Raw genomic sequence first — 13,358 nt, forward strand, 5'->3', positions numbered from 1 at the left:
GGATAATCTTTTGACTAAAGTGATGCGAGAAGCGGTTCATTTTTCATTTATGAATACCAAAAGAATTCAGATACAAAATATCCATATAACTACTTAAATACAGAGAAGGAATAAAACACAAAGCATTGCAGCTCAGCATTGGGTTTGACAAATGTGTGTGGAAAAACCACGTACCTTCAATTCTTCCCTCTGTTCTCTTTAGGGCAAAACCAACCTCTTTTATCCAGCAACTTTGAGATTGGCACTTTCTAGCATCCAGAAATTCCACAGCAGGACAAAAAAAAAATATACAAAAGTAAGCACTTACCTAGGAACAAAAAGAGAAAAAAAGAGGTAAGATAAATTAACGGTGGAAACAAAGGATCCTTTGCAAAATTCTTTTAAACTATGAAAGCTGTTACATTCAAAGTTACTTTTTATAACACACAGCATACCATCATTTTTAACTCTATGTCAGAGAGTTAATGTGTTGCTTGATTTTTATTTAAAAAGGTCAGCTATGCTTGTCCTTGTCCAAGCTGAGTAGCTATTGTAACACACATGGACTGACAAGATCAAGCGGGAATTGCATCAGGGGAGAAGAATGGTGTTATAAAAGATGAAAACCTACATCTCAAAGTGTTCCTTTCTTACTTTTGTTTCTTTAGTTCCTAATCACCATGTAGTTTTCCTTTTCTGATGCTGAAAACTCATGGGGGGTGATTATCCCTTTGCTGCATCAGATCTAGGCCTGTTGTGCTATAATCTGTTGGCAGAGCTGCTTGATGGAGAGCCATGCAAGACCATCAGAGCACTTCTCAGCCATTGCTCATTCTTGTATGGGTAAAGCAAGAATTTTAGACAATATCTAATCGATTCAAGCACAATTCAGCTTGTCTGTTAACAGAAAGGTAGATCATTTTTTCTACAATGTATAGACAGTATTTTATCACAGTATATATATATATATATATATACATATATACAAGGAAGAGTGGAGCACACCCTATAAGGGTTCAAACGCCCTGGGTGCTGGCTAAAATGAGGGAATATATGGACAGAGAGCCGCACACACAAGGACTTAGCAATAAAGTGAAAAAATTTATTCAAAAAAATCCAACGTTTCGAGTACTGACTGTACTCTTCCTCAGGGACAAACCTATATATATATATATATATATATATATAGCAATAAATATTCTGTGGCTGGCACACCCTTAAAATTTGTCAAAAATTTATTGAAGACATATTGTTAAAAAAAATTTAAAAAGTTAAATTTTTGGCTGTGCACCCCGCAAAGTATTAAGCTTTGGAGTGCAGACACCAATTGGAAGAAGAAAAAATAATAGCTACTCCATATATATATATCTATATATATATAGATATATATATATGGAGTAGCTATTATTTTGGGACTGCACCCAGGCTCCCTTGGACCTACTTATACGTGAGTGCCTTTCTTCTTGCAACATACTGTATATATATATATGTATTTGAGAAAGGTCCCGATGGGGACCAAAACGTAACATTGGCTGTTCATGCGTTTTTAATACACAATTGATTGTTTTTGGAATATAACTCGGTGTTGCTGGTCTTTTTTGGATATTTAAATCATTTACCTTGCACCCGAGCTAAGAGCTGAAGCAGAGTGCCACCCTGGGTTTGCTATATATATATATATATATACACAAGGAATCAGAAGCTGGTTGGTGTATTTATTGTAATTTATACTGAGATAACTGGTACATGCAGTGCTGTACTTTATTTACAATATATTAGTAATCTTAAATGAACTACATTCAATTACATCAAAGGCACTGCACCACCATCTTATCATATGCCATGCTATGCTGCAACAGATGTTAAAGTGGACCTGTCACCCAGACTTAGAAAGCTTTATAATAAAAGCCCTTTTCAAATGAAACAAGAAACTCAAAATCATTTTTTCATTACCACATCCATACCCATTATAAAAGCATTTAAAAATCCCAGCTGTCAGTCATATATTGCCTGCCTATATGCCTTAGGCATAGAGGTGGAGCAGAGAGATACTTTCACTTTCAATTCAGGACTTTTTAGATGTTGCTGCTGTTCTCGCATTCCCCCTCCCTCTGCACTATGTAATTTTGTAACCAGTGAATAGGCATGGGTATCAGGGTTCCCCATACTGGCACAGAAACAAGATTTTGGCAGGATGCAATGCCTGCTTTGTTATTAAAATTAACGGAGCGAACATTCAGATTTATGCATGACTTTTTTGCCTGGACAAACACAACCAACATTATAGCATTTCTAAATATGCTAACACCTGAGAATAAAAAAAAGGTTTTATAGCTGTTTTTTTTCCCCAAACACAGAAATTAAGACATTTGCCCCGTAGCATTAAACACGTATACAGGCAAATATACATGTTTTTTGTTGAAAATTGTGTCCCTTTAATAACAAATATAAATCATTTCAAACATTCACTTTCTGGTCACCTTTTTGCAGATCCCTACCAATAGAAATATTGCATGTATATTAAGGGGTATATTTATCATGCTATGTAAAAAGTGGAGTGAAGCATTACCGGTGATGTTGCCCAGTGCAACCAATCAGCAATTAGATTTCAACAGTTAGAAAACCAAAGCAAAGCATTCAGAGTGACTGAAAATTATTTGAATGGCTAAAAAGCCCTTATCTGTACAAAATGACAACATGTTTCGCACTTTAATATATTAACTTTTCTATGCAATATGAGGGATTTCACACATTTTGCAAGAAAACAAAATATTGGTGCCACAATTAGAGCTTCTTCTTAGTTAATATATTTAAGTATGGCACATATTATTCAGAATATTTAGGACCCGGGGTTTTCAAGATTTGGTGTCTTTTTGTGGTACAGCATGCTTTGAGGCTTCGGCTTTGGCACCAATGTGGATTTCTTGTAGCTTAGTACAAAGTATTATTAAAGTACCGTGAAGTCAGTTTTGGCTTTGGGAGAGGTTATAGATACTTTTTCTCCAGAATGTTATTTTTTCTTCTGATACCTTAAGGCTTTTTTATGGCATGTTCATGATTCGTGTGATCTAAAATCTATCCATCTAGTTCTAGTTGTCCTCTTCCTTTTTTCTGAGCATAAATGTCTTTTTCAGCTATTTGATTTTTTTTTATAATGGGCTGCATTCAGTTCAGTAAGAAAAACATTATCTCATTAGTTATTTCATAAAACCCCTGTTGAAATGGATTCCAGATTCTAATTGGCCCACTATGTCTAAAACAAAACAACTTCAGTTTGGTCATTTCTTTTTCAAGTGAAAAGTTAAACTTGGTTTAGTCAATGATCTATTTGGTTTCTTAAAAGTATTTGCCAACACCAGATTTCAAATACATCAATATTTTTCCTGTCCTGCTTTTTATTGTCCAGCTCAAATCCATTAAAAGTGACTGTAAATACTGGACAATTCTAATCTTTGTTTTGACACATCATTACATCTGAAATGTTTTTTAGGTTTTTCATGCTCATTTTACCAAGTGACAGTCTGCATCTAGTCTGCTGGATCCTTTGTTAATAATCAATTTGAAGAGGTAAAAGTTCTCTACAAAGCTTTTGTCTTCACCATCAGCTGTAAAATTGTCTGTCTTTCCCGTTGTCAAAACCTTTATTTTATTAATATTTCATTTCATTCACTCCTTTATTTAACTATCTTTGTAAGGGTTTTCAGCTCTTCTTCATTTTCAGCTGTAATTGCAATGTCATCAGTATATCAAAGATCGTTGATGTTTGTTCTACCATTTTCCTCCTATCATGCACCTTTCATTATGTGTTCAGAGTGTAGGTTGAATCAGTATGCAGTCTTATCTAAGTCCTTTGGCTCTAGAATTGTACAAGGTACTGTGTCACCTTCTAACATATAAGGAGCAAATCAGACAAAACTGTAGGCTTGTTGTTTAGATAGAACATTATAGGAAACAGCTTTTATATATTTTGGAGGTTTATAGATTATACATATTATACATAAAATTATGCAGAATAAATGAATTCATGCAGGATTTACAGGATCCAAGGTCCTGTAAATCCAGGATCCAGAAAGTACAAAATGGGCTTCTGGGTCTGCAGTAATATACTGGCAAATGCACATAAGGCCTTTATAGAATACTTGAGAGCATGCTATGTAATTGGTAGAATAAAGCTTTAACTACGGAAAAGGCTGAGAACTGGATTATCTACCTGAAGTTGTTGTACTAGTAGACAGATACAATACATAGTTTCAAGAGTTGGATTTGTTTTTAGCAACAAGGAAAATACAAGACTAGTGATGAGCGAATCTGTTCCATTTCGCTTCGCCGAAAAATTCGCGAATCTTTCAAAAGATCTGCGAAACGGTGAAAAATTCGCAAAACGGCGAAAATGTCGTGCGACAAAAAAATTGTCGCCCGCGGCTATTATTTTGTCGCGTGGCTATTGTTTCGTCGCCCGCGGTTATTATTTTGTCACGCGGCTATTGTTTCGTCGTCCATGGCTATTATTTTGTCGCCCGCGGCTATTATTTTGTCGCGTGGCTATTGTTTTGTCGCCCGCGGCTATTATTTTGTCACGCGGCTATTGTTCCGTCGCCCGCGGCTATTATTTTGTCACGCCGGCGACAATTTTTGGACGTGCGGCGGATTTTTCTGCGGCAAAATTTTTCAGCCATTTTGCGAAACAATCCGCCAATGGCGAAACGCGGAAATTCACCGCGAATCCATGCCTGCCGAAACTTTTCGCCCATCACTATACAAGACCACTGATACTAAAACCCTCCTTCTGAACCAAACTGGAGACAGCTTCAGATGGGGGTTATTTCTCCTTTCTTTGCATTGACTACAAGTTAGGTAGAAAATATTTGGGTTGCCATTACTTCATTATCAAGTTTTTTTTTTAATCTCAGCTGCTATTTGTGTCAAGTTGAGTGTTTCCTTTATTTTGCTTGTCCCCTACAGTTATAACCACCCTCTACACAGAAAAATAAGGCAAACTCTAGTCTCAGATAAATCAGAGGTTAATAGTCCTTAGCTCCTGTTTTACACATATTTCATAATACTTTATATTACCAAGAATATCAAGGAAGCAAAACCTTAAACACCAACAGTGGATTTTTTTTTTAAAATGGGTGACAAATTTTTCAGAGGAAAAATTTGACTTGCAACAAAAATTTGTTGCCTGTATCACAAAAAAAATTACATGCATCAAAAAAAAGTTTTTCTTGACGCGCAACATTTTCGCCCATTTTACAAAGCATAATGGGACAGATTCGCTCATTACTAATCAACAGGGTAGATGGACTTACTGTTTATTTTCCTCCATTAAATTTGCTGGCAGGTTTAAAAAAAAACTTGCTATACTTCATGGTGTGGTGTGCATAATGCTAGAATACTTGTCTCATTTAAATTCTTTTGATAGGTCACTTTATCGCAATTAATTTACTATATTATATCAGAGATTCAGTAAAGTGAATTAAGTATCAGCACCCACTCGAGTAACACCTTCACTGAATGTATTATTAGTTTTAATTTCTGGTTAATTGCTTTGGACTTCTTCTGATAATATCTTTCATGAAGGGCACAATGAAAAAAAAATATTGCAACCTGTTCTTTGTTTGCTGCATGGAGTATAAAAGGATAAAAAACAGAAACGCTTCATTGAATATAGAGCAATAATTGCTCAGGCTAGTTCACATCATCTTGGGATTTCAAAGGACTAATAATTACCTAACCAGTTCTTGTTCGATTCTGAACTCTTGTGGGATACAGAAACTTACAGCCCATAATAATAGCTGTACAATAGATTGGCAGCACTGCTTCCATGAACAGACAAAGGCATAATTACATCAAAGAAAATGATAATATTATCCATTTATTGGTTGATATTATAGTGCACTTACTGTACTATTGCTCTTATTTGGTATATTAGTTCAAGAACAGCAGCTAGGAAACAGAATTCCTATGAGAAAATATTTTTTTAACTGTTATGCCAGAAAACAGCAGATATTTAAAGCTAAAGAAGGCAGATAACTAAATAAAATTTAGATAAATAAAGCATATATCGTTAAAGACACATCTATTGATCATCAAGATACCTCTATAGCTTGATATCAACTAAAATATCCCACAGATCTGGTATCTAGTTTCTGAAATCCATTAAAAACCAATGCACATATCAGCATTGGTTTTGAATTCAAATATTTTATCTTTCCACTTATTCTCAAATTCTAATGCATAAACAGATACAAAACATTGTTTATATCAGTAGTTATTTTTTTCATTGTTAAATTCAGTTTCACTGCACTTTCTTAAACAAAAACAACATAAGCATAACATGAGAAGCAAAATATTCCCCTAAGCAAGTTACTTTACAGATGTACAGTTCCAGAAAAAAAACAGTTGAATTGCATTTAAAACCACACATTTAAAGTATATTATGATAGATAACATCACAAATTATTTTAGAAGCACAGAAGGGCCCTCCTAGATAATTAATATATATGCTAATACCATGTATCATAATGTTATCTGTACATATGACATATGTAATGCCACATAAGGCATCTGTGTTCTCTGGAAAACACACAAATGGGAAAGAATGTAGTAAAAATTGTTAATGGAAAAAAGAATAGAGAAAAAAATAGCATTTAAGAACATAATATTCTTCAGGCTTGCAAAATGCACTTTAAATATGCAAGAAGGAAACATAACTTGAACAAAGGGAATATTCTTTGCATTGTACACATTTCTTCTTTTAACAACTTCTATTATATTCCCCAAAAGAAGTTTTATGTAAATGCAAACTACGTAAAACAAGGAGTTTCCTGCTTTCGGTATTGTCTTCTGAAAATGCCTAGCAGCTTGACAACTTTAACTCATGGAATGCTGTTTGCCAGTGTGAGGAGATTCTGTACTGAAAGCATCACAAGCATCTTCATGCAGTTTTTGATTCAAGTTTCTGAAAAGAACATGCATTGTGGCATATTAGTAAGAAGCTAATGTGAAAAAGTCTTTAATATGGAAAAGTCTGATATCCCACATAGGTTGCTACTGAACTTTTGGTAATAGTTCAGTTAGGGTGACCCAAATTTAAATAAGTACTTTTTCTAAAAATTAAAGTGAAATTACCAATTGGCCGCACCATCAATTAACAGCGCATTTTCAATGTTCTCTGTTTCAATGTTTGAATGTAAAGGTTACTGTATATACTCGAGTATAAGCCTAGTTTTTCAGCACCCAAATTGTGCTGAAAAAGTCACCCTCGGCTTATACTCGAGTCGGGTGCCATGGGACCTTCTAGACAAGCACCCTCTGTCCTTTGTGTGCAAATTAGGCCACCCGCAACCAGACCCACCAGTGCCCTGGCCTAGGCTCCCACTAGCAATACTTATTTCCCCTTACATCTCCTCCGGGACTGGGTCTGCTGCCAGTTTGCCAATGTGCAATGAGCGTGGGATAAATACTCATATTGTTTTTGTTGACCCTCTTCTCCGCTTACAGAGCTAATTTACGGTTTTTCTTTGAAATAAATATTGAAAAACTTATACCCCACTGATGCCTCATTAATGTAATTTTATAGGTATTTATTTTGATTATTAAAACTTAGCAGTAGCTGCTGCATTTCCCACCCTAGGCTTATACTTGAGTCAAAAAGTTTTTCCAGTTTTCTTAGGTAAAATTAGGTGCCTCGGCTTATATTCGGATCGGCTTATACTCGAGTATATACGGTAGTTGCATTATTTCAGCTATGATATTTTTCAGAATTAAAAATATTCTAATTGACATTTTTGTTTGTTTATTTCCTCTCATATTCTTTCCTTTTTGTTTCTTATTTGATACTGAACATTAGAAAATGCAATATAAAAAATGTTAGCACAAACTGCCTCAGCAATTCTCTGTTGACTACTATTTGAAACTGTGCTGATAGATCATATGTACTGATTTTGTCAAGCGTGCAGTTATCCAAGAAGGCCATACAAACAGCCATAAATAAAATATGACTGGGCAAACAAGGCCTTTTGTATTAATTAGCTCTAGAGCAATGATGTCAAACAAAGAGAAATATGTTCTATAAATAGACCACCTCACAGGATAGATATATATATATATATATAAATATAGAGACTGCTGGCACTCAAGGCTTGTTAGACACGATAACAGAAATAACTTAAGGGAGAACTAACCCCTAAAAATGAATATGGCTAGCAATGCCATATTTTATATACTGAACTGAGGCACCAGCCTAAAGGCTTGGCATCTCTATAGTAGTAATGATCTAGTCCTTTAAATTTGTCACAGGGGCTGACCATCTTGGTGTGCTCTGAGCAGCTTTTGAGAGGCTAAGCTTAGGGGTTGTAGCAAATTATCAAGTAGAAAATGAGGTTGCCATAGCAAATAGCTGTTGCTAAGGGGCCCATTATTAAATTCTGACGCTAATTGCACTGGTTGCGGAGCTGCCATGTAAAGAAAATCTGAATTAATTGTCAGCCTTGTATTGTGAAATTTAGATTGTATTGCATGTCTGTCCCTAAGCTCAGTAACTGACAGCAGCACAGAGCATGTGCAGAGAATCAGCAGAAAAGAAGATGGGGAGCTCTTGGGGGCATGTTTGAACACAGATTTTCATTGCTATAGGGCTGTGGTTGCCTTGAGCTAGTACAAAAGCCCAAAACAGAATGTACACAATTTCTGCCCTACTTCTTTAGTTAAAATTTAGCTCTCCTTTAAAGGACATTATCCCCATAAAAATTACTTTTTGGGGGCATTTAGATTTTCGTGGTTTTAACATTTTAAAAACCACAACTCATTTCCATGAATGGCAGTCATTTACTAAAAAATCCAAACTGAAAAAGCACATCCAAACTGAAAAATGCAAAAACAGTGACTTTTCCAGCTTGTCAAACAAAAACCATGACTTTTTCATATAGTTGCTCAAAAGCCAGCAAAAAAAACCCTTAACCCCTAAAATTATGAAGCAAAGAAAGATCTTCCAATTGTAACTTATATGTAAAATGTACTTTTTTAATACTATGTACCACTGGGTACTCCTAAATAGAAAATTTACATATTAAGTACTAAGGGTCACCCCCTGGCATCATATGATTCACGGTGCACACAAACATACCAAGGGCACACATACATGCACAAAAAAGAAGACATTGCAAATAGTGATGGGCGAAATGTTTCGCCAGGTATGGATTTGCGGCGAATTTCCACTTTCGTGAAACAGATGGAAAAATTCACCACACGTCCAACAAATTGTCGTCGGCGTCAAAAAAGAATAGCCGCGGGCGGCAAAAGAATAGCCGTGCAACAAAATAATAACCGCGGGCGACAAAAGAATAGCCGTGTGACAAAATAATAGCCGCGGGTGACAAAATAATAGCCACGCGACAAAATAATAGCCTGTGGGCGCCGAAATAATAGCCGCGGGCGACAAAATAATAGCCGTGCGACAAAAGAGTAGCCGCGGGCGACAATTTTTTTTGCCGCACAACATTTTCGCGGATCTTTTGAAAGATTCGCAAATTTTTTGGCGAAGTGAAACGGAACAGATTCGCTCATCACTAATTGCAAATTGTTTCAAAATAACATGCCTTACACTAAATGATAATTTTAAACAACTTTCCAAACTTTTTACAGCACAAATTAAATGTCTTTATTAAAAAAAATGTTTAACTTTAAGTGGCATACTTTTAGCATTGTTTTTGAAAGGGACAGAAATAATCACTTTGGCTTCCATCGTCACCTATGAGTGGCACTTAGTCAGCAAGTCGTGCAACATCTGCGACAGTACATCATCAGTCGACAGATCACACCTCAGCTTTGAGCAATGCTTCACTACCATCTCCCCAGTTCATACCATTCATCAAGAAGAAAATGCTGTTTTGAGAAATACTGCCAGGATTTAAATGATTGTTTGAAAACATGCCTTCAAAATAAATTCCCTCTGTAGTGTCCAGCCTTACCAAAGGAGATTCATCTCTGCCTTTTTAACTGGCATCAAATATTGTTACATTAGTCTCCAAGAGAATGGAAAGAAAAAATATTGCTTCATAACAAGAGGCTTTGCCAACATGCTGTAATAGAGCCAGGGACTTCCCTGCAGAATTTGTTTGTAGTGTATAAAAAGTCTTTACAGTTTTTGGATAGCGTGAACATTAAGTCTAATCTGCAGAGAAATCATGCCACGAAATTCACCCTCTAAATTTTATGAGCAGCTTTTTGGGTTTAAACCTTCATTTACCTGTTGTGAGGAGGCTAAAGATAGTTACATACAGTATTTACATAGGATTGAAAAAAGACCATCAAGTTGAACCCTTCCAAGTAAACCCAGCACACACAAGCCTATACTAACTTATTTATACACTCACATACATAAACCATATTTACCAATATCAATACTGTCGATTTTAGTAACACAATAGCCTTGGATACTATGCTTGTTCAAGAACTAATCCAAGCCCCTCTTAAAGACATTAACAGAATCTGCCATCACAAAATCCCACGGAAGGGCATTCCACAAACTCACTGCCCTCACTGTGCAAAACCACTTACGCTGCTTCAAATGAAATCTAAAAGGGTAGCTTCTGGTGCACTGATCATTTTTAAGTGAATCTGCCTATAATTCCCTCCAACAACACCAAACTTCACAGTCCAGCCTCATAGATTAAATCTTCCATCCCCTTTACCAGTTTAGTTGCACATCTCTGCACTCTCTCCAGCTCATTAATATCCTTCTTAAGGACTGGAGCCCTAAACTGCACTACAAACTCAAGGTGAGCCCTTACCAGAGACCTATAAAAAATGCAATGCCCTTTTTATGCAAGACAGCACTTTATTTGCTTTAGTAGCCACAGAATGACACTGCCTGGAATTAGACAACTTGTTCTACAAAAATCCCCAGATCCTTCTTAATTGAGGATACCCCCAAAACACTACCATTTAGTGTATAACTAGTGTTTAAATTATTTCTATCAAAGTTCATAACTTTGCAGTTCTCAACATTGAACCTCATTTTCCATTTTGCTGCCCAGTTTTTCAATTTTGACAAATTGGTCTGCAAATTGGCAGCATCCTGAATTGAACTTATAGCTTTGCACAATTTAGTATCGTCAGCAAAATCTGAAACTTGCGATTTGCCGAAGTTGTGGAAGTTGCCTTGAGAGAAAACTTCCACGACTTCGGCAAATCGCGTCTCCGCATACGCCATCACACCAGCAATTTACATTCTAGCCAGTGGGATGGCATTTCGGGGAGATTAGTCGCCCGCGACAAGGGAGTTTTGTCTCCCTGTGTGTCACAGCTCTAAAATAGAATCTGATATAGTTTTTTTGCATCAGACTTCCCTCTCATTAGTAGGAGCTGCCATGCTGTATCACAAGGGGTAAATTCTGATACAGTACTTGTTACACAGGCCAGGGAATGGAGATGTCTTTTACTTTCACTCATCGTTTAGAATGCACTTTATCTTGCACATATATGACATGTATACACCATGGAGTGTATGCCATACCCCAAATATTATGCACAGATGTACTGTTTACTATTGATCATCTTGAATGAATATCAGTGTACCCACTATTTGCTCAGCTGTCATTATACTGCTTTCTAATAAATCCTATTAATTCCATTTAACAGGCCACACACACATGCGTGATTTTTTTTTTATCTGCCACTTTCAGTACACTTTCCCTTATCCAGTCATAAAACAGCATCACCTATTTACTAATGGCCATTTAATTTTCCTGATAAAGATTTTAGCTCTAGACTGTGGTTTATGGTAGCCACCAAAACATTTAAGGTGGCCATACACACACCGATAATATCGTACGAAACCTCGTTTCGTACGATATTCGGTGCGTGTATGGTATGTCGGCGAGTCGACCGATATCGCAGGAAGCTGCTGATATCGGCCGACTCGCCAATCGGACCAGTTTGAAAATTTTGATCGGGCGCCATAGAAGGCACCTGACCAAAATTCTCACTTCAGTGCTGAATTGGTAGAAGGAGGTAGAAATCCTATTGTTTTTACCTCCTTACCTGCCGATTCAGCCCTGAATGGTGTGTGGCGGATCTGACGATGTTTCGTGGACCGATGGTCGCACGAAACATCGTCAGATCGCCACGTGTATGGCCAGCTTTACTCATCTAGGTTAGTAGCAATTTCTTTGTATGTAAAAAAAAAAAATCCTTTTCAAAAGACTTTCTTGTATTAAACAAGATAAACAAGCAAAGGGGTGTATATTCATTTTTAGAATATCACTGTTCCATAGTTATCTGCTTTTATTGCTTAAAAGTAATGCAATAAAATACATTTCCGCCAATAAATATATATGATTGTCCACAGTCTGAATGTTAGTAATACAGGTCTTTTTATGCACTGCAATAACAATTGGTCTTCATGCACGATTATCTAGTGTAACCCATTTCTATACCACCACCTGTGATTAGATATTGTACTTCTTTGGACAGCAGCTACTACACAGATTCATCTCTGCACCATTGCTTGAAACAATCCCTTTACCTCTTTGCTAAAGCTTTACTTCTAAATATATACACTTTAATCCTTGTTTCCAATTCTCAATTTGGTTTGTTCTGTCAGAAACGATTCAGTTGTGCTATTGTATAACACATTTTTTCAGATTTAATCTACCAAAAACATATTAATGTTAAATCCCAGGGTTTGCGATGTGAAATTCTGCAGTGCAGAGTATTCTCGGTCTGTTACCTGTGAGATGAATATCTGGGGTTCATGCCAAATCAATAGAATTACAGTTGAAATAGGAATAGTAAATTGATATGACAATAATGTAATATGACACAAGTAGTTCAGCACAAAAGTATGAATAGAAATTCTAGGGCAAAAGTTTAAGGGCCTTGGGGGATGTTATAAACAGTTATAAAAAGAGAGAATAACAAAGTGCAAATATGGCACCTGCTGTACATATTCACAGTGCAGGAAACATACATACATTTGAGTAGGATTGGGGGCTCTTAGTTTTAAATCAGCATTTGTTTGTTTCTGCTGCACTGTTAGAACCAGTTGTGCATAGAATAAAAAGGGACAAACTATCTTTAAAGGAGAAGGAAAGGTAAAAACTAAGTAAGCTTTATCAGAAAGGTCTATGCAAATACAGCCATAAGCACTCACAGAAACACTGCACTGACTTCTCTGCCCAAAACTGGGCATGCGCGCCAATACACAGGGGGTAGGTGCGATACGAAGTGATGCGCAGGTGCAGGGGCGAGGTGGCCGACCGGGTTGCCTAGGGCGCCGGGCGCTCGGCCTGCCCCTGGCCAGAGACACGCAGGTTTCTGCTCTCTCCTGCTCCCCCCTCCCTCAAGAATGCTAAGAGCTCACTCCCCCCCCTTAG

General features: G+C 36.7%; 1 protein-coding gene across 4 annotated transcripts in view; it reads right to left on the reverse strand.

Annotated features, from left to right (window-relative positions):
- Positions 1-13,358, reverse strand: part of ntm (neurotrimin) — a 708,001-nt gene that overhangs the window by 486,977 nt on the left and 207,666 nt on the right. The window lies entirely within an intron of this gene.

This window comes from Xenopus tropicalis, chromosome 7 (assembly GCF_000004195.4).
Source record: "Xenopus tropicalis strain Nigerian chromosome 7, UCB_Xtro_10.0, whole genome shotgun sequence".
Taxonomy (NCBI): domain Eukaryota; kingdom Metazoa; phylum Chordata; class Amphibia; order Anura; family Pipidae; genus Xenopus; species Xenopus tropicalis.